At 44.9% G+C, this 26406-nt stretch overlaps 1 protein-coding gene and 1 long non-coding RNA gene across 2 annotated transcripts in view; one reads left to right on the top strand and one right to left on the bottom strand.

Annotated features, from left to right (window-relative positions):
- Nucleotides 1–8256, top strand: part of LOC137544116 (inactive dipeptidyl peptidase 10-like) — an 87143-nt gene extending 78887 nt beyond the window's left edge. The window contains exon 10 of the mRNA XM_068265186.1: nucleotides 7817–8256. The gene's annotated coding sequence lies outside the window, so the exon portion shown is untranslated. The remainder of the gene's footprint in view (nucleotides 1–7816) is intronic.
- Nucleotides 8257–8621: 365 nt separating this feature from the next.
- Nucleotides 8622–26399, bottom strand: LOC137544117 (uncharacterized). The gene is made up of 4 exons (XR_011025728.1): nucleotides 26344–26399; nucleotides 10301–10516; nucleotides 9284–9421; nucleotides 8622–8924 (listed from the first exon to the last, which is right to left on the bottom strand). It is a non-coding gene; the product is annotated as an uncharacterized lncRNA (long non-coding RNA).
- Between the last annotated feature and the right edge of the window lie 7 nt (nucleotides 26400–26406).

Below are 26406 nucleotides of genomic sequence, written 5' to 3'. Positions count from 1 at the left end.
ATGCTGTGCAAAGCGTGATGGTATTTCTGATGTTGTTGTTCTAGTTCTGCTGTTTTGGTGCAATTTTAATTTTTTACATTTGAGATTTGAAGCCTAGCGAACGCAGCTGGGATGGGTGATCAGGACACAGGACAGTCAGAACTGTCTCATGCTCCCCGTCACCTCCTTTCAACCAAAAAGATGGCTGCCCCCATGAAAATGATGGCTGCCCCCATGAAATCACAAACATTTTGCCTGTTCTTTTAAAACAGGGGCCCATATGCAATTAACTTTTTCTCCTACATTTTCTCCTAGGTGATATTTTTAAACTTGTCAATAAAATGCCTGTTAAAGCACCAGCAAGCAAGAAAACACTCGAAATAATTTTGATAGTACGCTTTTACCAACTTTTAGAAACTTTTTCAGTTGTAAAATGCTTAAAAGGTATTTTAAAGAGAATATGAAAATTATCTCCTAGTAGACAACATAGAAGAAAAAGTTAATTGCATATGGGCCAGGGTGGGTAAGAGATTATATTACCTATCTATTTTAATTAACATAACTAATGTAATTTAATAACAGTATGTTTGTTTTGGCTGAAGTTCCCCTTTAAGGCCTCGATTCATAAAAGTGAGTGCGGTAGTTCAGAGAGTGGCGGGAAATTATTAGGGTTTTTGCAGTGAATTCATTACAAAAAATCAGAGTGCGAAGTGATTGCGATAGCAGGCGGTAAGTGTGCGGTGTGGTGCGGAAAGCTGTCGGTATAATTTGCTGAGTGCGGTAGTTTGCCGCTGACTTCCTAATGACAAGGTGCATGCTGGGTAGAAGTGAGCAGTTTTAGACACATGTGACTTATTTTTTATAATATATATACACACAGTATATATCAATCTTATAAATTATCTAACTGTATGATTTCTGAAAGCCTTGTTGATATTACAACCACCCTTCCTCCTCTGAATCCTTAAAAATTCCATAACATTAAGTTGAAAGGGCTCCATTTGTCACCTAAAATGCTACTGTGTAGAGCAAACTCGCCAGGTTCATTACCACACTATTACCGCATGCGGTAAAACATGCGTAGAACATGCGTTACATTTTATGACTTCACTACCAACAACATACCATGCGGTAATTTACCGCTTGGGCGATAACGCATGCGGTAATGCTTTATGAATCGAGGCCTAAGTGGGATGAAACTCATTCCATTAATTTATCTATGGTCTAAAGCAGAGTTCCCCAACCCTGTCCTCAAGGCCCACCAACAGTGCATGTTTTGCAGGAAACCACAAACATTCACAGGTGAGGTAATTAGTGTCTCACTAGAGCTAATTAACTACCTCTGGATTTCTACAAAACCTGCACTGTTGGTGGGCCCTGAGGATAGGGTTGGGGAACACTGGTCTAAAGCATTAACCACTTGAGGACCACAGTCTTTCTACCCCTTAAGGACCGGCCACTTTTTTTCCATTCAGACCACTGCAGCTTTCACGGTTTATTGCTCGCTCATACAACCTACCACCTAAATGAATTTTGGCTCCTTTTCTTGTCACTAATAAAGCTTTCTTTTGGTGCTATTTGATTGCTCCTGCGATTTTTACTTTTTATTATATTCATCAAAAAAGACATGAATTTTGGCAAAAAAATGATTTTTTAAACTTTCTGTGCTGACAATTTTCAAATAAAGTAAAATTTCTGTATACATGCAGCGCGAAAAATGTGGACAAACATGTTTTTGATAAAAAAAAAAACCATTCAGTGTATATTTATTGGTTTGGGTAAAAGTTATAGCGTTTACAAACTATGGTGCAAAAAGTGAATTTTGCCATTTTCAAGCATCTATGACTTTTCTGACCCCCTGTCATGTTTCATGAGGGGCTAGAATTCCAGGATAGTAGTATAAATACCCCCCAAATGACCCCATTTTGGAAAGAAGACATCCCAAAGTATTCACTGAGAGGCATAGTGAGTTCATAGAAGATATTATTTTTTGTCACAAGTAAGCGGAAAATGACACTTTGTGACAAAAAAAAAGAAAAAACAAAGAATCCATTTCTTCTAACTTTTTTACACATACCCATGCTGGGTGGGAGAAATAACTCTGTAAATGGACAATTGTGTGTAAAAAAATCAAAAGATTGTCATTTACAGAGGTATTTCTCCCACCCAGCATGGGTATGTGTAAAAATACACCCCAAAACACATTGTACTACTTCTCCCGAGTATGGCAATACCACATGTGTGGCACTTTTTTGCACCCTAACTGCGCTAAAGGGCCCAAAGTCCAATGAGTACCTTTAGGATTTCACAGGTCATTTTGCGGAATTTGATTTCCAGACTACTCCTCACGGTTTAGGGCCCCTAAAATGCCAGTTCAGTATAGGAACCCCACAAATGACCCCATTTTAGAAAGAAGACACCCCAAGGTATTCCGTTAGGAGTATGGTGAGTTCATAGAAGATTTTATTTTTTGTCACAAGTTAGTGGAAAATGACACTTTGTGAAAAAAACAATAAAAATCAATTTTCCGCTAACTTTTGACAAAAAATAAAATCTTCTATGAACTCACCATACTCCTAACGGAATACCTTTGGGTGTCTTCTTTCTAGAATGGGGTCATTTGTGGGGTTACTATACTGCCCTGGCATTTTAGGGGCCCTAAACCGTGAGGAGTAGTCTTGAAACCAAATGTCGCAAAATGACCTGTGAAATCCTAAAGGTACTCATTGGACTTTGGGCCCCTTAGCGTACTTAGGGTGTAAAAAAGTGCCACACATGTGGTACCGCCGTACTCAGGAGAAGTAGTATAATGTGTTTTGGGGTGTATTTTTACACATACCCATGCTAAGTGGGAGAAATATCTCTGTAAATGACAATTGTTTGATTTGTTTTACACACAATTGACCATTTACATAGAAATTTCTCCCACCCAGCATGGGTATGTGTAAAAATACACCCCAAAACACATTATACTACTTTTCCTGAGTACGGCGGTACCACATGTGTGACACTTTTTTGCAGCCTAGGTGCGCTAAGGGGCCCAACGTCCTATTCACGGGTCATTTTGAGGCATTTGTTTTCTAGACTACTCCTCGCGGTTTAGGGCCCCTAAAATGCCAGGGCAGTATAGGAACCCCACAAGTGACCCCATTTTAGAAAGAAGACACCCCAAGGTATTCCGTTAGGAGTATGGCGAGTTCATAGAAGATTTTATTTTTTGTCACAAGTTAGTGAAAAATGACACTTTGTGAAAAAAACCCAATAAAAATCAATTTCCGCTAACTTTTGACAAAAAATAAAATCTTCTATGAACTCGTCATACACCTAACAGAATACCTTGGGGTGTCTTTTTTTCTAAAATGGGGTCACTTGTGGGGTTCCTATACCGCCCTGGCATTTTACGGGCCCAAAACCGTGAGTAGTCTGGAAACCAAATGTCTCAAAATGACTGTTCAGGGGTATAAGCATCTGCAAATTTTGATGACAGGTGGTCTATGAGGGGGCGAATTTTGTGGAACCGGTCATAAGCAGGGTGGCCTTTTAGATGACAGGTTGTATTGGGCCTGATCTGATGGATAGGAGTGCTAGGGGGGTGACAGGAGGTGATTGATGGGTGTCTCAGGGGGTGGTTAGAGGGGAAAATAGATGCAATCAATGCACTGGGGAGGTGATCGGAAGGGGGTCTGAGGGGGATCTGAGGGTTTGGCCGAGTGATCAGGAGCCCACACGGGGCAAATTAGGGCCTGATCTGATGGGTAGGTGTGCTAGGGGGTGACAGGAGGTGATTGATGGGTGTCTCAAGGTGTGATTAGAGGGGGGAATAGATGCAAGCAATGCACTGGCGAGGTGATCAGGGCTGGGGTCTGAGGGCATTCTGAGGGTGTGGGCGGGTGATTGAGTGCCCTAGGGGCAGATAGGGGTCTAATCTGATAGGTAGCAGTGACAGGGGGTGATTGATGGGTAATTAGTGGGTGTTTAGGGTAGAGAACAGATGTGAACACTGCACTTGGGAGGTGATCGGACGTCGGATCTGCGGGCGATCTATTGGTGTGGGTGGGTGATCAGATTGCCCGCAAGGGGCAGGTTAGGGGCTGATTGATGGGTGGCAGTGACAGCGGGTGATTGATGGGTGGCAGTGACAGGGGGTGATTGATGGGTGATTGATAGGTGATTGACAGGTGATCAGTGGGTTATTACAGGGAAGGACAGATGTAAATAATGCCCTGGCGAATTGATAAGGGGGGGTCTGAGGGCAATCTGAGCGTGTAGGCGGGTGATTGGGTGCCCGCAAGGGGCAGATTAGGGTCTGATCTGATGGGTAACAGTGACAGGTGGTGATAGGGGGTGATTGATGGGTAATTAGTGGGTGTTTAGAGGAGAGAATAGATGGAAAAACTGCGCTTGGGTGGTGATCTGATGTCGGATCTGCGGGCGATCTATTGGTGTGGGTGGGTGATCAGTTTGCCCGCAAGGGGCAGGTTAGGGGCTGATTGATGGGTGGCAGTGACAGGGGTGATTGATGGGTGGCAGTGACAGGGGGTGATTGATGGGTGATTGACAGGTGATTGACAGGTGATCAGTGGGTTATTACAGGGAAGGACAGATGTAAATAATGCCCTGGCGAATTGATAAGGGGGGGTCTGAGGGCAATCTGAGCGTGTAGGCGGGTGATTGGGTGCCCGCAAGGGGCAGATTAAGGTCTGATCTGATGGGTAACAGTGACAGGTGGTGATAGGGGGTGATTGATGGGTGATTGATGGGTAATTAGTGAGTGTTTAGAGGAGAGAATAGATGGAAACACTGCGCTTGGGTGGTGATCTGATGTCGGATCTGCGGGCGATCTATTGGTGTGGGTGGGTGATCAGTTTGCCCGCAAGGGGCAGGTTAGGGGCTGATTGTTGGGTGGCAGTGACAGGGGGTGATTGATGGGTGATAGGTGATTGGCAGGTGATTGACAGGTGATCAGTGGGTTATTACAGGGAAGGACAGATGTAATTAATGCACTGGTGAATTGATAAGGGGGGGGGGGGGGGTCTGAGGGCAATCTGAGCGTGTGGGCGGGTGATTGGGTGCCCGCAAGGGGCAGCTTAGGGTCTGATCTGATAGGTAACAGTGACAGGTGGTGATAGGGGGTGATTGATGGGTGATTGATGGGTAATTAGTGGGTGTTTAGAGAAGATAACAGATGTAAACAATACATTTGGGAGGTAATCTGACGGCGGGTTTGCGGGCGATCTAATGGTGTGGGTGGGTGATCAGATTGCCCGCAAGGGGGGGCAGGTTAGGGGCTGATTGATGGGTGGCAGTGACAGGGGGTGACAGGGGGTGATTGATGGGTGATAGGTGATTGGCAGGTGATTGACAGGTGATCAGTGGGTTATTACAGGGAAGAACAGATGTAATTAATGCACTGGCGAATTGATAAGGGGGGGTCAGAGGGCAATCTGAGCGTGTTGGCGGGTGATTGGGTGCCCGCAAGGGGCAGATTAGGGTCTGATCTGATAGGTAAAAGTGACAGGTGGTGATAGGGGGTGATTGATGGGTAATTAGTGGGTGTTTAGAGGAGAGAATAGATGTAAACAATGGATTTGGGAGGTGATCTGATGTTGGATCTGCGGGCGATCTATTGGTGTGGGTGGGTGATCAGATTGCCCGCAAGGGGCAGGTTAGGGGCTGATTGTTGGGTGGCAGTGACAGGGGGTGATTGATGGGTGATTGATGGGTGATTGACAGGTTATCAGGGAAGATAGATGCATACAGTACACAGGGGGGGGGGGGTCTGGGGAGAATCTGAGGGGTGGGGGGGTGATCAGGAGGGGGCAGGGGGGGGGATAAAAAAAAAATAGCGTTGACAGATAGTGACAGGGAGTGATTGATGGGTTATTAGGGGGGGTGATTGGGTGCAAACAGGGGTCTGGGGGGTGGGCAGGGGGGGGTCTGAGGGGTGCTGTGGGCGATCAGTGGGCGGGGGGGGCAGATCAGTGTGTTTGGGTGCAGACTAGGGTGGCTGCAGCCTGCCCTGGTGGTCCCTCGGACACTGGGACCACCAGGGCAGGAGGCAGCCTGTATAATACACTTTGTATACATTACAAAGTGTATTATACACTTTGTAGCGGCGATCGCGGGGTTAACATTCCGCCGGCGCTTCCGTATGGCCGGCGGGATGTTACGGCGGGTGGGCGGAGCCAGTTGCCGGGGGAAGCGCGCGTCATCAATGACGCGATCGCTCCCCCGGCATGCCTAAAGGACGCGCCGCCTGAAGGCGTATTGCGGTCCTTTAGGCGTCCACTTTGCCGCCGCCCATGGGCTGTGGGCGGTCGGCAAGTGGTTAAAGACAGCAAACAACTATTAGCTAAACAGATGTGACTGGTTTCCAAGTTAATGGAAGGCTTAACCTCCTTGCCGGTCTAATTCCCGCCGGCAAGGAGGCAGCGCAGAACTCTTTTTTTATTTTTTCAAATCATGTAGCGAGCCCAGGGCTCGCTACATTATAGCCGCTGAGCGGCGGCATCCCCCCACCCACTCCGATCGCCTTCAGAGTAAGCAGGAAATCCCATTCAGAGCGGGATTTCCTGCAGGGCTTCCCCGGTCGCCATGGTAACGGGGCGGGATGACGTCACAGACGTCATAGGAAAATCCCGATCTACCCCTCAGCGCTGCCTGGCACTGATTGGCCAGGCTGCGCAGGGGTCTGGGGCGTGGGGGGGGGGCGGCTCGGCGGGTAGCGGCAAATCGGCGGTAATTGAATGTCACAAGCAGCTAGCAAAGTGCTAGCTGCATGTAACAAAAAAATTATGCAAATCGGCCCAGCGGGGCCTGAGAAATCCTCCTGCACAGATTAACCCGAACTGAGCTCGGGATAACCGGCAAGGAGGTTAATATTCAAACTTTTGACGTCACTTACCTGCTAATTGATAAAATCACCATTAGAGATTGTGTTGGAAGTGTGAAGCTGGCCATACACTTATAGATTTCCACCCAATGTTCCAAAACAATTTATTCCTTTCTGAAAAGATTCAGAAGGAATTGATTCCTACCACACACTGCACATCAATTTCCAATAGATTCCAGCAGGGAATACAGTGAAAATCGATTGAATGGCAGCATTGCATTGTTCGATGTAGTACAATGCTATATGGGCCATCGATCTACCAATGCTCTCGCCCTGCCCCTGATCAACTAAAATTTTTCAACCTGTCCAATCATTACTTTCAATACATTTTTGGTCTAAATCAATGAAAAAAATTGATTTATCGGACATTTAGGAGAATCGACTGCCATCAGATGAGTCAAATCTGCAGGGAATTAGATGGAAAAATCGTTTAGTGTATGGGCATCTTAACCTGTTTGGGACTGCGTATAGTTAAAACTTTGTCGCACTTGTGGCTGCCTAAGCCTGATGTGGCATAGTTGCCCCATTCTGAGCACGGAACACAATAGAATGTCCCCTCTGGCACAGATCTCTTCAGAGCTCCATAACTCGGTCAAGAGCAGTTTACATTGGCTCCTGACCTCCTGATCACTGTGAGCCAATCACAGTGATCAGGGAGAGAGCAAAAAGAATAAAACCTCTATTCCTCAAAGGGACCAGTCCCAAAGCAGGTAAGCTGTGTAAACAATGCAGATACGTTTCTGCACTAAATTAGGTGAGAAAGATTAGCTGCTCTAAATAAAGCAGCACTTGACTTGTATATGGTTGCATGAAAGGCCTACCGGCTCATTTAAAGTTTTCCCAAAGGGCTCTGTAAAAGCGTGAATGAATCGCAGCTTTTTTTTTCAGAATGTAAAATGAGGTTTACTTACAGTTAACTGAGTGCTGTTGGGTTCTGCTTTCTAGATTTACCCAGATGAGGACCATTTCTTCCTGTCGAAGGACAGTCAGCACCATTTGCAGCAGTCAGTGGTTTCCTTTCTGCACAGCTGTCTTCAGAATGGTGTCACCAGACAGATGGGCCAGTGAGTGATTATCAAGCCTCCCACAGAGCACAAGGCATAGAAGATCTGCTACAGAGCAGGCTGTTCATGGATGCATTTGACTGCTCTTAAGTAAGTCTTCAGTGAAGGGTTATAACTACAAATCAAGGGGACCCCAGCAAAACTGATGGAGCCAACCCCGATGCTCACACCCCTTTATTCCTTTTCCCCCATGGTACTCCCGTGCCCAACTGTCGCCAGCCATATAACAAGTGTGGCCACCATGAATCTCCCATAACAGTGTAACCACCATGATTCAATTATTTCAAACAAGTGTGGTCACAACAAACCCTATTCTGGAGGGCGGAGACCTTGTACTGGAAGGATAGTGAGTAGGAGCTGCTCCACTGCCCTGGGCCACCCTGAGGCTGCCAGGGCTTTTCCCGCAGTAGTGTACATCGCTGCTTCCATGAGAAAAAAGAAACAGTTCTGGAAGCCACTGCAACCCACTGACAACACCCCCTGCAAAGTTCACATCCTTATATTTATGATGTCATTCCCTAATGAAATGTACTTTAACTTGCTCCAAACTGTTTCAGAGGCAAAGAAACAGACTATATTTCTTCTCAGAATACCTCTGACTGCTATATAATGAAGCAAGATGATGCTGAATCTCAGCTAATTTATGTAAAATTCATGCATCTAGTCACACGTTTATTTAAAGCACTTAACATTTATTCAGGTTGTATATTTTATACGGATGAAATATTTTACTGATATGCAGCATTATTCATGAAGTTTCTGTGTTAGTTCTCCATTAATCAAAGCAAGTATGCTAGTTCAGGAGTCTTCTCACCAGGAACAATGGAATGCACTGTAATGCTTTTATTCAACTCTAGATGGCAGCAGAGCACTGAACTGTGAAGCTAGTTGTTTATGTTGTAGAAGAATTTCCATGGTTGCTCTGTATGCTGAGATGGGCTTCAGCGATGCACCTTTCTAAGAAGCATGGACAATGAGTTTTTTTCATTCTGCATGGAGAAGGAAAAAGGTGTCTGGAAAACCATCATTATTTTACATTGAATTTCTTCATTAATGTTTCATAAAAAAAGGATGAATAACGGGCATAACTAGAGATCACTGGGCCCCCCTGTGAAACTTTGGAAGGGGCACAGGTAAACTGAGAACCAATGTTATTCATCTAGCTAGCACACTAATGTGTTTTCCCCATGCAGATAAAAACAGCCAGCATTGAAGCACTGCATGCATTTTCTCTAGCAATTACATTAGCTTCTGTGATAAACGTGCATGTTTTCACACATACAGACACACATGGAGTGCAGAAAACCCACAGACAAGTGTGCTCCCAGTTTCAGCTTATTACACTTACTCTGTCCATCTCTGATTGAGCAGAACTGGCTCTGTGGACACCTCCAGCATCACTACAGTACACAGCACTTGGGGAGTGGTAGATAGGTTGGGGCAGGGTCTGTACACAAGAGCCTGCAGCACACTGAATAGGGACTGTCTACAAAACAATGCATGATTCGTTATCACTGGCTGAGCAGATGCAGTCATTAGAACAATTGTGCAGAGAGCAAAAAGTTTTTTCTCTGCCTTTAGTTGTCAGACTCAGGACAGGGAAAAGAAATGTCTCCCCCTACAGGGCCCCATGCGGCTTCTGGGTCCCCTGTAGCAGCATCCCTTGAAGGGTCTATTTTTCTCCTAAATAATAACTTCCACAGAACATCCCACACAGGTTAGAAAAGGGATTACTACATCATATAATTTTAACCCCCCCTGGCGGTATTATTTCTGGATTTTAGTGCCTAAAAGCGGTGCCATTTTTTCCACACTTTCAGACCCTAAAACCAGGGAAAAAAACATGCTGCTAGAGAGATCTGCAGCAGCCCAGCACCTACTCACCTCCCTGGGATCCAGTGCTGCAATTCTCCCTCCGTCCTCCGGGTGGTGCTGTAACCCTGTCGTGAGATTGCTATCTGTCTTCATGACAACAAAACGACGATCTCACCAGAGGAATGCCAGAGAGGACAGGAAGGAGAATTACTGCCGGCGTCTGGTTCCCGGTAGAGGTGAGTTGAAACTCCAGCTGCGCGCAGGCTCCACCTAGACCTTCCGGCGGCTACCATGAATCAGGGTTACCACTCTGAGCAGGGAAAAAAAACTAGAAAACTTGGCCCTAGACTGATGCCGGGTGCGCAGTTCATGACACAGATCTCTGAGATAAGAAAGATAGACACTGCCACTCCTTTAGCCAAATCAAATCACAACCTAATCATGCATATCTCCAAGGCTGGATTTATCGGTTTTCTGCCCCTTGCTGCTCCCCTTCCATGTGCAGCACCCCTCTCCTAATTCTTGTGCAGCCCCCTCTCCCATGTCTAACCTTCATGGACAGCAGCCCCAGTTATACACAAATCCCTTGAGCAGCAGCAGCTCCCTATGTCCATGTGTTGCTCCTTATTTGCAGCTTCCATATTCCATTTGTAGCATCTTCTTCTATATGCAGCTATTGTTCTTCCGTGTCCAGGCGCCCGTTGGCCAGCTGTCGCCCAAGGCCCCGGCCTTTGTGGCCTTACCAGAAATCCGGCCCTGAATATCACTAAGAATTCATGAGCAAAACATTGATTTTCACAATTGAAATCACAATACAGTACTGCTTTCACAACTTTTAAACAGAAGAAATGAGAGGAGAGAAAATTATCATAAAATACAAAATAAAAAAAATCAAAGTTCCACTCATGTGTGTGCTCTGGTCATTTTATAACAATTTATAATATTTTTGGTGAATAATAAAGTAATTTAGTATTTTATGATAATTTTCTCTCCTCTCACTTCTTCTGTTTAAAAATTGTTACTTTTAAAGTCTTACACTTAGAGGGACACTTAAGTCTGAGGAAAAAAATGAGTTTTACTCACCTGGGGCTTCCAGCAGCTCCCTGCAGCTGTATTGTGCCCACGCAGACTCCATCAGATGCTCCTGGCCCCGCCGGCAGCCACTTCCGGTTTCGGCGACATGAGCCGACAGGCAGGGAACGCGAGTGATTCTTCGCGTTCTCAGCCACAATAGCGCCCTCTATGCTGCTATATGATATATACTCTATACTATAGCAGCATAGAGGGCGCTATTGTGGCTGGGAACGCAAAGAATCACTCGCTTTCCTGTTTGTCGGCTCCTGTCGCCGAAATCGGAAGTGGCTACCGGTGGGGCCAGAAGCATCTGATGGAGTCTGTGTGGGCACAATACAGCTGCAGGGGGCTGCTGGAAGCCCCAGGTAAGTAAAACTCATTTTTTTCCACAGACTTAAGTGTCCTTTTAGTGAGGAATATTTTGTTTGAGATACTGTTGGACCTAGCTGTCTTAGCTGCTTTCACAACCACTTTTCTTTCATATTAATATTTAAAAATATGCAATACAGAACATCAATTTAGAGAATGGCAATAATTTTCACATAATCACATAAAAAGAGTTTGCGTACAGAAATGCATTTACACAGAGGTGTAACATCAGTTCTGAAAGAAGGACAAAAGAACAAGAAGGGACCAATCGATTTGGATACAAAATGACTGCCTCTCCAAAAAAGGGACTGTGTTGGGAGATAATGTATGCATCAAGTCATTTCATGTGTTAGGCTCATTCCCACTTACAACGGATCAGTTCGGAGTGGACTGGACAGTTCTGTGTCCGCTCTGCTCCGTTTTCTCCTCCCATTTGCTTCTGAAGCGACACAATGGGAAACACATCCGCTATCAGGAAAGATGCATCAGGTCGGGACTTTGTGTTTCGTTTACTGCAATGCAGCAAATTGATCCATTAAAAATAGCAAGTGAAAGTACTAGCTATTTTTAATATTAGATCCGTTTGCATGTCCCTCGCTGTGCTGCAGAAAATGTACCAAACGGGTAAGTTTTCATTACAAGAACCGAGCCAGCTTAGGCATGTGGTAAGTAGCATTTTTTTTTTGTGTGAGAAAATGCAAGGGTTGAATACCCCAGTACAGGGAAGCTTCTGCGATCCTCCTCCACCCCACTGCTGCTCCCCAGGATCCTCTTCTTTGTCACGGACGAGCTCCCGTTGGTGTACAAGCGTGGTTGCACTGCACAGCAGCATGGAGTCGCTCGTGCACAGAGGAAAAAGCTGTGCACACTTAGCTACATGTTACTGCGCAAGCCATCCTTGTCTCTGCACAGTGCGGCCGCAATCATACACGTGCAGGAGCGAGGCCGTGCAACCATACATGACAATCCCTTGTCAAATATATTCAGAGGGTCCCAGCGCTGGATTGGTGGGGTGAGGGAGGATGGTGGAAGCTTCTAGATTATCCAGAGGCTTTCCTGTTCTGATGCCTCTTTTTCATGGGAGGTTGAACTCTGCACTTGTCATGTAGTACAGCCTCCTGGCTGCCGGCCACAAGCAGCAATTACATGCACACATTATGTCCATTGCGTCTCAATATCACCGCAATGTGATGCAATGTTATTCCTATGGGCATTCACATTGAGTGCAGCACGGCAGGTTCTGGCGCAGTAACACACAGCATGTTGTGTGTTAACTGGGCAACATGTGCGTTTACAGTGGCAGTGAAGCATACTTTCATTGTACTGTATGCTTCACTGTACAGTCGTACCGCACACTTTTCAGCACCATTGCGTTGTTATGGTATTGCAAAGCAACAAAAGGACCCTAAAAGTTATATTAGGATACAGCAAAAACCTGGTAAATGTTTTGCTGTTACACCTCTTAGTAAGGCTTTATTTTGGATGACATCGAGCAAAGTAGCGCTTAGCACTATGGCAAATGGAAGAATAAAAAAAAACACAACACATTAAACCAGTGGAAGACAAGCCCATATTTTGCACTCAAATACAGGAGGTACCCATTTCACACATATTTAATGTACGGTAAACAAATTTGAAATAACACAGTATGCCAGATCAGATCTGATTTACACAAGTTGTTTAAATAGAAGTTATGCAGGTGTGTTGTGGAAGCTAGCATGGTGGGGAAGCAATAATAAACATGTACTGTATATATGTCTCGGCTCTTATGAACTTGCTATGCATTATATTGTTTACAAACATTCTGTAAGATCTGGTACTTTACATAGATTCTTGGAGTTCTGGTACTCCACAAAGATTCACTGAAATCTCTTGCGCCACAGAGATTCACTGAGATCTGGTGCTTAACAGAAACTCACTGAGATCTGGTCCACCACAAAGATTCACTGAGATGTGGTGCGCCACAGAGATTCACTGAAATCTGGTGCTCCACAGAGATTAACTGAGATTTGGTGCTTCACAGAGATTCACTGAAATCTGGTCCGCCACACAGATTCACTGAGATCTGGTACTCTACAGAGATCTGAATTATTAGACTTGTGATAGCAGTACATTACTGGGATCTTCTGTATAATATGATCTGCAATCTGTTTTACCAGCATTGCTAAGTCAGAGTAAGCAGGCCTCGTCATCCACTTGCATGTGGAACATCATTCTAGAATTGGGAATTTATTATTTATATTATGCAATGTTTGACCTGCATGCTTGTTTTTAAAGCACAACACTGATGTAAATATAAAAAACTTGTATTGATAACTGTGTGGAGGTTTCCTTTCTTTATTTACCGTTAAATGATAATATGAGATATGTATAGGGAACACAACTACGTATAACAAGTCTATACAGAGACACTTAAGCGAAAAAAAAATGATGATAAGGATTTGTATGTGTAGTTCAGCTAAGAAATAAAACATTAGGAGCAGAGACATAAGTCTAATATTGTTTCCAGCAGGGCTGTGGAGTCGGTACAAAAATCTTCCGACTCCAACTCTGACTCCGACTACTCAGTTTCTGAAACCACGACTCCGACTCCAACTCAGAGTGCCCAAAATTGCTCAGACTCCGACTCCTCGACTCTGACTTCTTAGTCTAATATTTAACAGGGCTGTGGATTTTGTACAAAAATCATGCGACTCTGACTCCCGACTCCTCAGTTTCTGAAACCACAACTCCGACTCCAACTCGGGGTGCCCAAAATTGCCCTGACTCCGACTCCTCGACTCCAACTCCGACTCCACAGCCCTGGTTTCCAGTACAGGAAGAGTTAAGAAACTCCAGTTGTTATCTATGCAAAAGAGCCATTGAGCTCCACGACTTTCAAAGTTGCAGAGAGCTCTGTCTTCTAAAGCTTGTTATCACAACTTTCAGTCATTGTATCTTCTTTTTCTCTCCAGAGGACAGGTCAATAGTTCACTGGTCTGCTCTCTAAAATCATTTAGAATGCTAAGTAGTGTGTAAACTGCAAATATTAGAGAATGCAAAGTAAAAATATGAGAATATTTTCTTTGTACTAATATTCTAGTAATTATATGTACTACACAACCAATTCATTATATAATTTTTTTTTTCACTTCAGTGTCTCTTTAAGGCTCCTTTCACACTACATCTGTTGTGTTGCAACAGACAATATAATCACATCCCACTGTGATGCAATTATGGTTCAATGGGGCTTTCACACTAGTATTTTTGCAATTAAATAATTTGGATGGCGGCTGATGGTATAACGCACAGCAGTCAGGGTGTTACCAGGCCATGTACAGTCTATGCACTGCATGCCTAGGGGTCGCATTGCAGCAGTAGACTCCCATATAACTTTACATCACGATTTTATTTTTCAGGATGTGAAACATAATGCATGTAAGGTCTGATGCAGTAATATTGCAGTGTGGTTCTACAGGTATGCGTGTTACCGTAGCAATGCTCGTATTACTTGAGGACCACGGGTCTTGCTAATAGCATAACTTACAGTGCACTGCCTGTGGTAGTACCAGTAATACTGCCATGTGCTGTTGCCACACGTCAAAATCACTGCTTGTAAGTGCATCAGGCCCATAGTGTGAAAGTAGCTGTAGGAGAAACCATTCGATTTACACCGCCCATAAATTTGCGAACACACCCCTAACACATTCATGACTTGTGGCACAGACTTGAAAAACGCACATGTGAAAATGAAACAAAGCTCATATTTGGTAAACTGAACTGAGCCATGGATATTCTTTCAAGGCCCTTTCACACTGTGTATGTGCCTCACTGTAAACACATGCGCTGCCCTGCATATGAACCCTCTGCACCGCATTAGGGGTCTAATTCACTACACTGTGGTAAGGCTGCCGAGCACAGGAAGAGAACAGCAATATTACTGTTACCAACACTGGGGAAGCACCGCATGTTAACCCTTCAGGTGTTACCGCAGTAACGCACTGCATTGCTATGGTAACGTGCATTTCACAGCACATTATGATAGCAATGCACGCATTAGGATGGGACGGGTTTGGAGAGCGCACATCACACATTCAGATCCTTACTAGAGCTCAGCAGAGACGAGCTAAAATGTATGTACAGGGATCACCGGCATGCTGTCACCAAAAATGATCCTGGAAGATTACTTAGGGCAATAGACATCTAAGTCTGCATGTGGCTTTAGATAAGGGTCATGGGGTGGCCTCACCCATACAACAAATACCCAACAAACACATTTACTATATATTTAGCGCAACCAACCAATTGTATAATGTTGCTAAGTCACACAAACAATCTTCAGAGATTTCAAAATGGTAGAGACAGACACACAACTAAACCGATGACAAATGCATGTCCATGTTGCCCACTGCAGCATCGACACTCTAAACCTGCATGTAAAGTCAGGTAGAACGTCAGAGGCTCAGCGGTTTCTGAAAGGGAAAACAATCCATTCTTATTCCAGACCCTGGTAAATAATGCACTATATCCCATAGGTCAATTGATCTGCCAAGAGATTAGTTGTTATCCCACTGAGTATTCATGCAACATTTCACCTGCTCTTCACGTTACAGAGGACTCAAATATTCATGAGGAGTAAATATCCTCTCTATATCTTCCCAAGGTTCTGCCTCATGTTTGGCCAAAGCTTTTATTTTACATTTAACAGATGGTTTATTGTTATCTGTGTCCCACTGGAGTGGGTTTCTTCATCTATCTAGACCAGGCATGGGCAAACTTGGCCCTCCAGCTGTTGAGGAACTACAAGTCCCACAATGTGTTGTAGGAGTCTGACAGCCACAGTTATGACTCATAAAGGCAAATGCATTGTAGGATTTGTAGTTACTTAACCATTTCAGCCCGCTGGGATTTTTCACCTTATGGACGAGAGGAATTTTCACCTGTCTTCTCCCGTTCATTCCCCAATAACTTTATCACTACTTATCACAGCGAAATGATCTATACCTTGTTTTTTTTTCCACCACCAATTAGGCTTTCTTTGGGTGGTAACTTATGCTAAGAATTAATTTTATTCTAAATGCATTATAATGGGAATAATAAGAAAAAAAATGAAAAAAAAATATTTTTCAGTTTTCAGCCATTACAGTTTTAAAATAATTAATGCTACCATAATTAAAATCCACACATTTTATTTGGCCATTTGGCCCGGTAATTGCAACGTTAAACTTATACCCCTAGTGTAATGTATGGTGATAATATTTTATTTGGAAATAAAGGTGCATTTTTTCAGTTTTACACCCATCACTAATTTTTAGCCCACTATTTATTAATTATATGTCCTCTTGACATAAATAATCATTTATTTTTATTCCCCAAAGTCAGTAGGTGTGTTTTACTATTTGACCACACGATGTCTCTACTGAGCAAAAATCCCATTAGCGTACAATGTACGCTAATTGGGATACAATGTACCACTACATTGTAACCAGGGACGTGACGTAGGCATCCATCGGAAGCCTCCGATCCCAGTGGCGGCGGGGAGGTTATGAATGGAAACATTGTTTCCATTCATAAATTTAACGATCGGGTGGCGGAAATCGTGGCGGCACCATTTACAGAATAAACACTGTTTTTGAACAAAAACAGTGTTTATTCACGGCGGGCATGTACGGATTGGCACAGGGGACTTTTGTCCCCTGCAGCCAATCCCCCCTGCTAGCAGCAGCAGCGCGATCACGGGCAGGATCGCCTGCAGACCCCCCTCCCCCCAAACTGCAGGGACGTGACTAGCGCGTCCCTGCGTCTCTAGCACCTGCCGCTGCGGACGTGAAGCTCACGTCCGCGTGGCTAAAATGGTTAAAGGATACCCGAAGTGACATGTGACATGATAGACATGGGTATGTACAGTGCCTAGCACACAAATAACTATGCGGTGTTCCTTTTTTTCTTTCTCTGTCTGAAAGAGTTAAATATCAGGTATGTAAGTGGCTGACTCAGTCCTGACTCAGACAGGAAGTGACTACAGTGTGACCCTCACTGATAAGAAATTCCCATTTTTATCTCTGTCCTGCTCTCAGAAGCCATTTTCTGCTAGAAAAGAGTTTTATGGTTGGAATTTCTTATCAGTGAGGGTCACACTGTAGTCACTTTCTGTCTGAGTCAGGACTGAGTCAGCCACTTAGATACCTGATATTTAACTCTTTCAGACAGAGAAGAAAAAAAGGAACACAGCATAGTTATTTGTGTGCTAGGCATTGTACATACACATGTCTATCTCATCATGTTGCATGTCACTTCGGGTATCCTTTCAAGTCGTTATTTCAATGAGTCAGCACCATCTTCAAAGGATAAGCTCTTTTATTTGTATCAGAACATCAAAGATCCAGAAGATCAAGCAACCAGCGACAGCTCCGCTGTTTCGGGCAATCTGCCCTTTCTCAAGCTGTTAAAGCATGTCCTCCACATTAAAGTCTCACATCATGTTCATATATATAGCTAACCAAGTAGATCAGGTGACTGCAGTGCGACCAATCGCGCGTATGGGGCCGCCGGCGGACCTGATGGGGAACTACCAGCTTAATATTCAAATTCTGTTCGAGCCCAACCCCTCATGGCAACCAAATCCCAGACGCCACCCCCTATCGCATCACAGCGATTCCTAATAGTAGCAACTTACGCCGTCATCAGCAGTGTGTATGGGCGTGCACGGCGAGCCTCTCCGTCCCCCTCCTCCTCGTGTACTTCAATGGACATGCGCGATACCTCACGCATGGCGTGACGCGATGCCGCACACGCCTCCACATAGCGGCAATCGCGTCACCTCGTATCTAGGCAACCAGACGCTCCGCATTCACAGGGGATACAAGCCTCACCCACCTGCAGAGCTCTGGCCGTCCTAACAACATATACCAACTAATGAGGGGAGGAACATTGAGCCCCCTCCATACTCACTCACCACACCACCAACAGACAGCAGCCCAGGGATAAAGGGAATAAAATCAGAGGTCCCACACGTTTGAATAGCGCCTGCAGCCACCTGTAATAAATAATAAACAAAAGTGAATGTCAATAATACAAGAGTCACGGCAGTACATCTAGATACACGGCAACAGGTCATACTCTTTATTCAGACCGCCTCTCCCCATCGTTCCTAACCTTTTTATCCACATAGCCTCTTTCTTAAGCAGCATTTTGTGTCGATCTCCTCTACGCTGGCGCAGGGGTGCATGATCAATCACCTGCACCTTCAACTGAGAGACACTGTGTCGAGAATCCTTAAAATGACAGGCCACCGATTGATCCCTACTTTCTCCCCTAATAGTTGATTTGTGTGAGGAAATTCTATCTCTTAGGGGTTGTGTGGTCTTCCCCACATACCCCAACCCACAGGGGCACTTAATTAAGTATACTACATAAGAGGATTCACAAGTAAAGTGACCCCTAATCTTGAATCTACGTCCACTAGAGGGATGTGTAAAGGTATCTCCTTTTATTACACTATTGCACATGTGACAGTGCAAACACGGGTACGTCCCCCTTCTTCCCACTACTCTATCATCTCCCCCATGTGTATGGACAACTTTATCCCTGATCGTAGGTGGCCTGCGGAAAGACAAGAGGGGCGGGTATCTAAATTCCTGTACTTGAGGAAAGGATTCAGAGAGGATCCTCCAATGTTTACGTATAATTTGGCCAATTTGTTGGCTCTGGCTATTGTAGGTGCTAACAAACGGGATTCTAAGTCCACTAATTTTGTTATTGTGATTCCTTCTGTTTCTCTTCCCCTGTTAAGGGGGGTGTTAAGGACAACATTCCGTGTGGACAGATAGCAAGGGTGGAGAGAATAGTGGCGGATCCTTTAGTGTGTCAGCAGAGGGTAGAGCAGATGAGATCTAAATTTAAAAAAAGAGGGTACCCAGATAGACTCCTGGAGGGGAAGAGAAACAGAAGGAATCACAATAACAAAATTAGTGGACTTAGAATCCCGTTTGTTAGCACCTACAATAGCCAGAGCCAACAAATTGGCCAAATTATACGTAAACATTGGAGGATCCTCTCCGAATCCTTTCCTCAAGTACAGGAATTTAGATACCCGCCCCTCTTGTCTTTCCGCAGGCCACCTACGATCAGGGATAAAGTTGTCCATACACATGGGGGAGATGATAGAGTAGTGGGAAGAAGGGGGACGTACCCGTGTTTCCACTGTCACATGTGCAATAGTGTAATAAAAGGAGATACCTTTACACATCCCTCTAGTGGACGTAGATTCAAGATTAGGGGTCACTTTACTTGTGAATCCTCTTATGTAGTATACTTAATTAAGTGCCCCTGTGGGTTGGGGTATGTGGGGAAGACCACACAACCCCTAAGAGATAGAATTTCCTCACACAAATCAACTATTAGGGGAGAAAGTAGGGATCAATCGGTGGCCTGTCATTTTAAGGATTCTCGACACAGTGTCTCTCAGTTGAAGGTGCAGGTGATTGATCATGCACCCCTGCGCCAGCGTAGAGGAGATCGACACAAAATGCTGCTTAAGAAAGAGGCTATGTGGATAAAAAGGTTAGGAACGATGGGGAGAGGCGGTCTGAATAAAGAGTATGACCTGTTGCCGTGTATCTAGATGTACTGCCGTGACTCTTGTATTATTGACATTCACTTTTGTTTATTATTTATTACAGGTGGCTACAGGCGCTATTCAAACGTGTGGGACCTCTGATTTTATTCCCTTTATCCCTGGGCTGCTGTCTGTTGGTGGTGTGGTGAGTGAGTATGGAGGGGGCTCAATGTTCCTCCCCTCATTAGTTGGTATATGTTGTTAGGACGGCCAGAGCTCTGCAGGTGGGTGGGGCTTGTATCCCCTGTGAATGCGGAGCGTCTGGTTGCCTAGATACGAGGTGACGCGATTGCCGCTATGTGGAGGCGTGTGCGGCATCGCGTCACGCCATGCGTGAGGTATCACGCATGTCCATTGAAGTACACGAGGAGGAGGGGGACGGAGAGGCTCGCCGTGCACGCCCATACACACTGCTGATGACAGCGTAAGTTGCTACTATTAGGAATAGCTGTGATGCGATAGGGGGTGGCGTCTGGGATTTGGTTGCCATGAGGGGTTGGGCTCGAACAGAATTTGAATATTAAGCTGGTAGTTCCCCATCAGGTCCGCCGGCGGCCCCATACGCGCGATTGGTCGCACTGCAGTCACCTGATCTACTTGGTTAGCTATATATATGAACATGATGTGAGACTTTAATGTGGAGGACATGCTTTAACAGCTTGAGAAAGGGCAGATTGCCCGAAACAGCGGAGCTGTCGCTGGTTGCTTGATCTTCTGGATCTTTGATGTTCTGATACAAATAAAAGAGCTTATCCTTTGAAGATGGTGCTGACTCCTTGAAATAACGACTTGAAAGGACACCTGGAGTGCACAGGTGACTGGAGTGGAGAGCACGTCCCATTCTTCCTCGGTCCACCATAGGTGCTCGCTACACATTGATTTGACTTCGGGTATCCTTTAACAGCTGGAGAGCCAAGTTTGCCCATGCCTGGTCTAGATAGAAAGTGTCATACATTTTTACATCTGGGATACAGACACCAATAGAAGAATAATTTTTGTTGTAGAGTGGGGAGTAGAGGGTGTCAATGATATGCTAATTCCATCCCAGCTTGCATGTTTAGTTTCATGCAAACTGTAGGCAGCTTGGAATTGGACCAATTAAATGTGTTCCCTCTGATTTTGATTTGCTCATTTACATGCTGAATGCAAGCTGAAATCATAAGTATCTGACGTGTACACAATGCCTGGCACTTCTTTCACCCACTTCCGCGTACGTCTCCCGGCAACAGAGACCAATCCATCGCTAGGGACGCACGTGCATGCGCAGACGCCTTTGCCCAGAGACCAACTCGGAAATGCGAGCCGTGGCAAGCCACGGAACTCCGACTTCCCCGCAGTACTCCGGCCCGACTGCATGGGGAACCTCTCGGACACCCCAGGACATGGTGAGATTGCCACAAGGGCCCGACAGACCGCCACAAGACCCTGACACATTATTTTTGGTCATTTCTTGGTAAGAGAGCAGTGGCCCTGTTGATCTAAGCTCCCTTGCATCTTACCATTTAAGCAAGGATCGGGACTATTGACCACCTTGAAAAAATAGATCTTCAGTGAAGTAACAGGAACTGTGGCAAGAAAGAAGATGAGCAGAGAGAGACAGTGGTGCCTTCTTGGGGAGTGCAATAATATGTTTCCCACCACAGGTTAGTTATAGGGGACTGCCCAAAATTCCATTTCAAATCCCAGAGAATGACAAAGGCAGGAAATTAACTAATTCTCAAAGGACATGAGAGCAATAACAACCCAGGTGATGTTTTAATTCTTCCCCATTTTATTCCAAATTTCATTTAAAAAACCAACTTGATAATAATACAATTTTTAAATAAAAAAAAAACAACAACTTGGCTTTAAAGAGACTCTGTAACATTAAAAAGATCCCCTGGGGGGTACTCACCTCGGGTGGGGGAAGCCTCCGGATCCTAATGAGGCTTCCCACGCCGTCCTCTGTCCCACGGGGGTCTCTCCGCAGCCCTCCGAACAGCCGGCGACTGTGCCGACTGTTAGTTTAATATTTACCTTTGCTGGCTCCAGCGGGGGGCGCTGTGGAGGCTTTCCGTTCCGAACTACACGGAAATACCCGATCTCAGTCGGGTCCGCTCTACTGCGCAGGCGCCGGAAACTTGCGCCTGCGCAGTAGAGCAGACCCGACGGCGATCGGGTATTTCCGTGTAGTTCGGAGCCGACAGCCGTCAGAGCGCCTGCGCTGGAGCCAGGAAGGTAAATAATGACGTCACCGCTGCCCGGACTCCACGGAGGGCTGCAGCGAGACCCCTGACGGATGGAGGACGGCGTGGGAAGCCTCATTAGGATCCGGAGGCTTCCCCCACCCGAGGTGAGTACCCCCCAGGGGATCTTTTTATGTTACAGATCCTCTTTAATGGTTTAACTAAAGCCAAATAAAACAGATGTTTAAACCACTATAAAATACATCAAAATAGTTTATATAAAAGTATAATAAAGTTTGTCTGAAACAATACAATTTTTATACAAACTACATAATTAAACAGTTTGGAGTCACTCCTAGAAATTTGACAGAACTTCTGATATGTTGATACCTCCCAGCTGAACACCATCAAGCATGCAATACCTAAGTAATACAGTAGTCAACAGACAAGGGTCTAGGTGATGATCTCTTGGGGATTTAGCCTGGCATCCATTGATACAGTTATAAGGCTCCCGATGACATGACCTTGTCTCACCTCTTCAGGAACAATTGTTAGAAATTTTCCAAGCTAATACCATGCATTTTGTGTGACTGATACTACTCTGCTAGGATATATTAATGTGTAGCAAGGATTTTGTCAAACTTTTTATGGTCTTGTTGACCAACATATTCTATTTATCTAATAATATGGTGTGTTTTTTATAAGCTTTAAATAAAAAGTCGCTTCAGGTTAGATATGTACCCAAGTAGAGGGAAGGCTCGAAATCCTGTAGATCCTTTCCGGTACTCTCTATGCCTCATTCCACCACTGTCTCTGTTTGAAGACAGGTGCATCAGTACTGAGCATGTGTGAGCCTGGACTCACATGTGCACAGTACCAATTCGAAGACTGCCCAAGGAGGGCCAAAGAAGAATTCAACCAAGCTGGTCGAAGAACTTCACCAGAGGGACAGCGGTAGAATGAGTGCACAGAGAGGACCAAGAAGGCTCTAGGTTATCCAGAGCCTCCCCTCTACATAGGTAAGTATCTATTTTTGCCCATCCCACCTCAAGTGTACTTTAAATCCTTCTATCAATTTGTTCTTGTAGTACAAGAGTACTAAAGCCAGCAGAGTACCACGTATTGCGTTTGCGCTCCCAGAAAGTGAGGGAGATTCAGAGAACTCTGAAATTCAGGCTGCGGACAGTGTGTGCAAAGTGTCTGTGGATCAAGAGAGATGATTTACTTTAACGTGGGATCTCTTATCTCTGCCTAGTCTTGCCTCCCCTCTGCTGTTTCTGCCCAAGGCACTTGCCTTTACGGGCCTTCCCATAAATCCAACCCTGAGTTCAGCCTCCCATTTTTATGCATCCAATAGTACATTTGCATTAATTAACAATGCACAAATTGTTTTTGCTCTGAACATCTGTACTTTTTGCAAAAAAATATATTTAAAATACTTGGCTGATGGCTCCTTCAGTTCCTGGCTGGGAGAGTGAGTTGCTTCCTAAGTACAAAGTTGATTACCTCAACCAAGCACTGCAGTTACTATTCAGTGTGTAATAAAGCATTTGACTCTTCTCACATTCTCCCTTTGTTTACAAAAGATGTGCGCATTTCTCTTCACCCAGCCTTTCCTGCAATAAGAAGTCATTTCTCACTGTTTTTTTGTTTTTTATTTACCTTTCTTACAAACACAATAAGGAGAGCGCTGGATCAGAACAGAATGCTTTATTTCATCTTCAGTATGCTGTAACTGGGCCGAAACGGACGGTGAGACTGCAGGACTGAAGCTGCAGTGCCAACTGGAAAGAGTTCGTCTCCCAACAGCAGAAAGGGATGGAGTGGGAAGAGTTAAAGGGAACCAGAGATGAACGATTCACACAAAATAAACATATCAGTTGATAGCTTGTAAAGAATAAATGCTCTACCTGATAATTTTGCCACTCTGATGTGCCTTTTTGAGTGTTTTTTATCCATTATTGCTCCAGGAAAAATCCAATATGGCCGCCGGCTCATATCCCTTCTGCTTCCAGGTTATAAGCTGTTCTGGATGTGCTGTCTAGCCTCTATGAGACTATAGACAAGCAGGGCTGCTGCTGCAGGCTTTCATCTTTATTATTCTGGTACGCTGTGTGGCTGCCTGTAGGAAGTGTCTCTCATAGAAATTAAACTGAATACAGTAGATAATGACTGGCTGCACAGTGCACACAGATACACTTGTCTGTTTCAGAGCTTCTTTCTCGGCAGCAGCAGCCCCTCCCATGTCATCAGAGCTCTAAGTATGCAAAGCAGGAAAGCTGAGCCATAAGGGGGCAGGCTTGGGCTTGAAAAGACTCCACAGAAGACTGACTCAGCTGTAATGTTTCCAGGTCAAACCTAGACTGAATGCTCAGTCGGGGATTCTTATCACAGCTGATAACAGACAGATTAGGCAGAGAAGAATAAAACTAAAAGCATGGTAGGTGTTTACGTCATGTTCCCACTGATAAATGTAATAAAATACATGAGGGTGCTTCGTCTCTGGTTCTCTTTAAAGGGAACTAGAGAGGAATGATTTTATAAAATATAAAAAAAGTTTATACATACCTGGGGCTTCTTCCTGCCCCATAAGCCTGGATCGCTCCCACGCCGCCATCCTCCGCTTCCTGGATCCGCCGGTACCGGGCCCGTCACTTCCGGCGGACGCGGCCAATTGTCCGCATCACAGTGGCTCCCGACGTACCCGTACGCATGCGGCTGCGCAGTAGGCAGCCATACGCGTACCTGTATGGAGGGAGCGCCCTGTGATGCGGAGAATTAGCTGCGTCCGCCGGCCGACTGGCGGTAATGACGGGACCCGGCATCTGCGGTTCCAGGCAGCGGAGGACGGCGGCGTGGGAGCGATCCGTGCGTATGGGGCTGGAGGAAGCCCCAGGTATGTATACTTCATCCTCTCTGGTTCCCTTTAAGTGGTCAGCTTAGTGTTCATAGTAAAAAACTAGTCAGTGGCTCTCCTCAGTTCCTCCCTGACTACCTCCTGTTAGTAATGTTAGGATAAAGACTTGGATGCCAGACATTAAGGGGGGTGGGGGGGGAAGGGAGAGGGTACAAATGTAACCATGTATCTATTTGCCTAAGAATAGTTAAAATAAACAGGGATGTGATAGCACACATGCAAAGTAAAATCCGTGTGCAAACACCCACAGCCTATTTTCTTCCCAAGTCTGGTGGGTTTCCTCTGGGCACTCCAGTTTCATCCCACATCCCAAAAAACATATACAGTAATTGACTTCCCCCTAAATTGGCCCTAGACTATGGGCAAAGATTTTTCACCTGTTTTCACCTTATCTATGTTACTTTGTTAAGCTCCCAAACAGAAAAAAATATAAAATAATTAAGGTGAGAAAAGTAATATTGAAATGAAGTTAATCGACAAAAACTTACTTTGAGAGATTATTTTGCTTGCAAATGTGCTGAAATGTTATTTTTATCAATTAGGTGATAAATAAGTCATTTATGAGAAGTTTTGTGAAGAGAGCCCAATGATGTACATAAGGCTATGATAGGATTTATAGGATAGGATTGTTTACCCCTGCCCTGTGAGGGACAGTTAGTTGCAAGAGTATATTATTTATTAATAATAATAAAGCCCCAATTAAGGCAAAATTAGTGTATTTACATACCACAAAAATGCAAATTAAAAAGTACATTTAAAAGTATATTACAATCATATACAGTACATTTTCAATTTTTTAGATACATAACTATGAAGAGGGGAGACTCTGGATCCTCCAGAGGCTTCTCACATTCTCCCCGACCCCACCACCGCTGGTCAGGAACCACTTTTAATTCATGTCCATGCTCCCCTTCGTGTGCAAGTGCGGTTGTCATGGACAAGCGGCTTTTTGGCTCACTGTGTAGGCACAGCGCCGTACTCTGGCACAACCGCAAGAACATATCCTACAAGCTCTTGGTGAATATGTTCAGAGGGTCTGAGCATAAAAATGGTGGGAGCAAGGAGGAAAGGAGAAACCTCTGTACTATTCGGAGGTATCCCTACACCTAGGTATCTGCCTCCTCAGGTTCACTTTAAGAAATCATGTAATCCATCCATGATTAGCAAGCAGGGACACACTGAAGCCATTCTCTACAGTCACCCCCTTTCAATTGACAGGCTGCAGGCTGTGTGAACAGCAGTGTAACAACATTTTTTTATCGCCACTAAAATTGTATGCAATATATATAATGCCACCATACAAATGTGCCTTAGCTGTCGCATTAAAACATGAAAAGTCTCATGTCACATGACGCAAAAGAGATCAGAAGTAGAGTGAAAATCAAATCATTTCTAACCTTTACCCCCCGTCCCCAAGGCTTACAATAGCAGTAAATAACACAGCCATGCTCTATGTACACCATATACAGTACCCGTTACCACACTCTGCTCCAGTGACACTGACACTAGCCTTGTCACTGGCTGCCTCTACACAC

The sequence above is a fragment of the Hyperolius riggenbachi genome, chromosome 2, assembly GCF_040937935.1.
Source record: "Hyperolius riggenbachi isolate aHypRig1 chromosome 2, aHypRig1.pri, whole genome shotgun sequence".
NCBI classification, from domain to species: Eukaryota; Metazoa; Chordata; class Amphibia; order Anura; family Hyperoliidae; genus Hyperolius; species Hyperolius riggenbachi.
The sequence above is the reverse complement of the archived record's forward strand: the minus strand, read 5'-3'. Positions and strand labels throughout refer to the sequence as shown.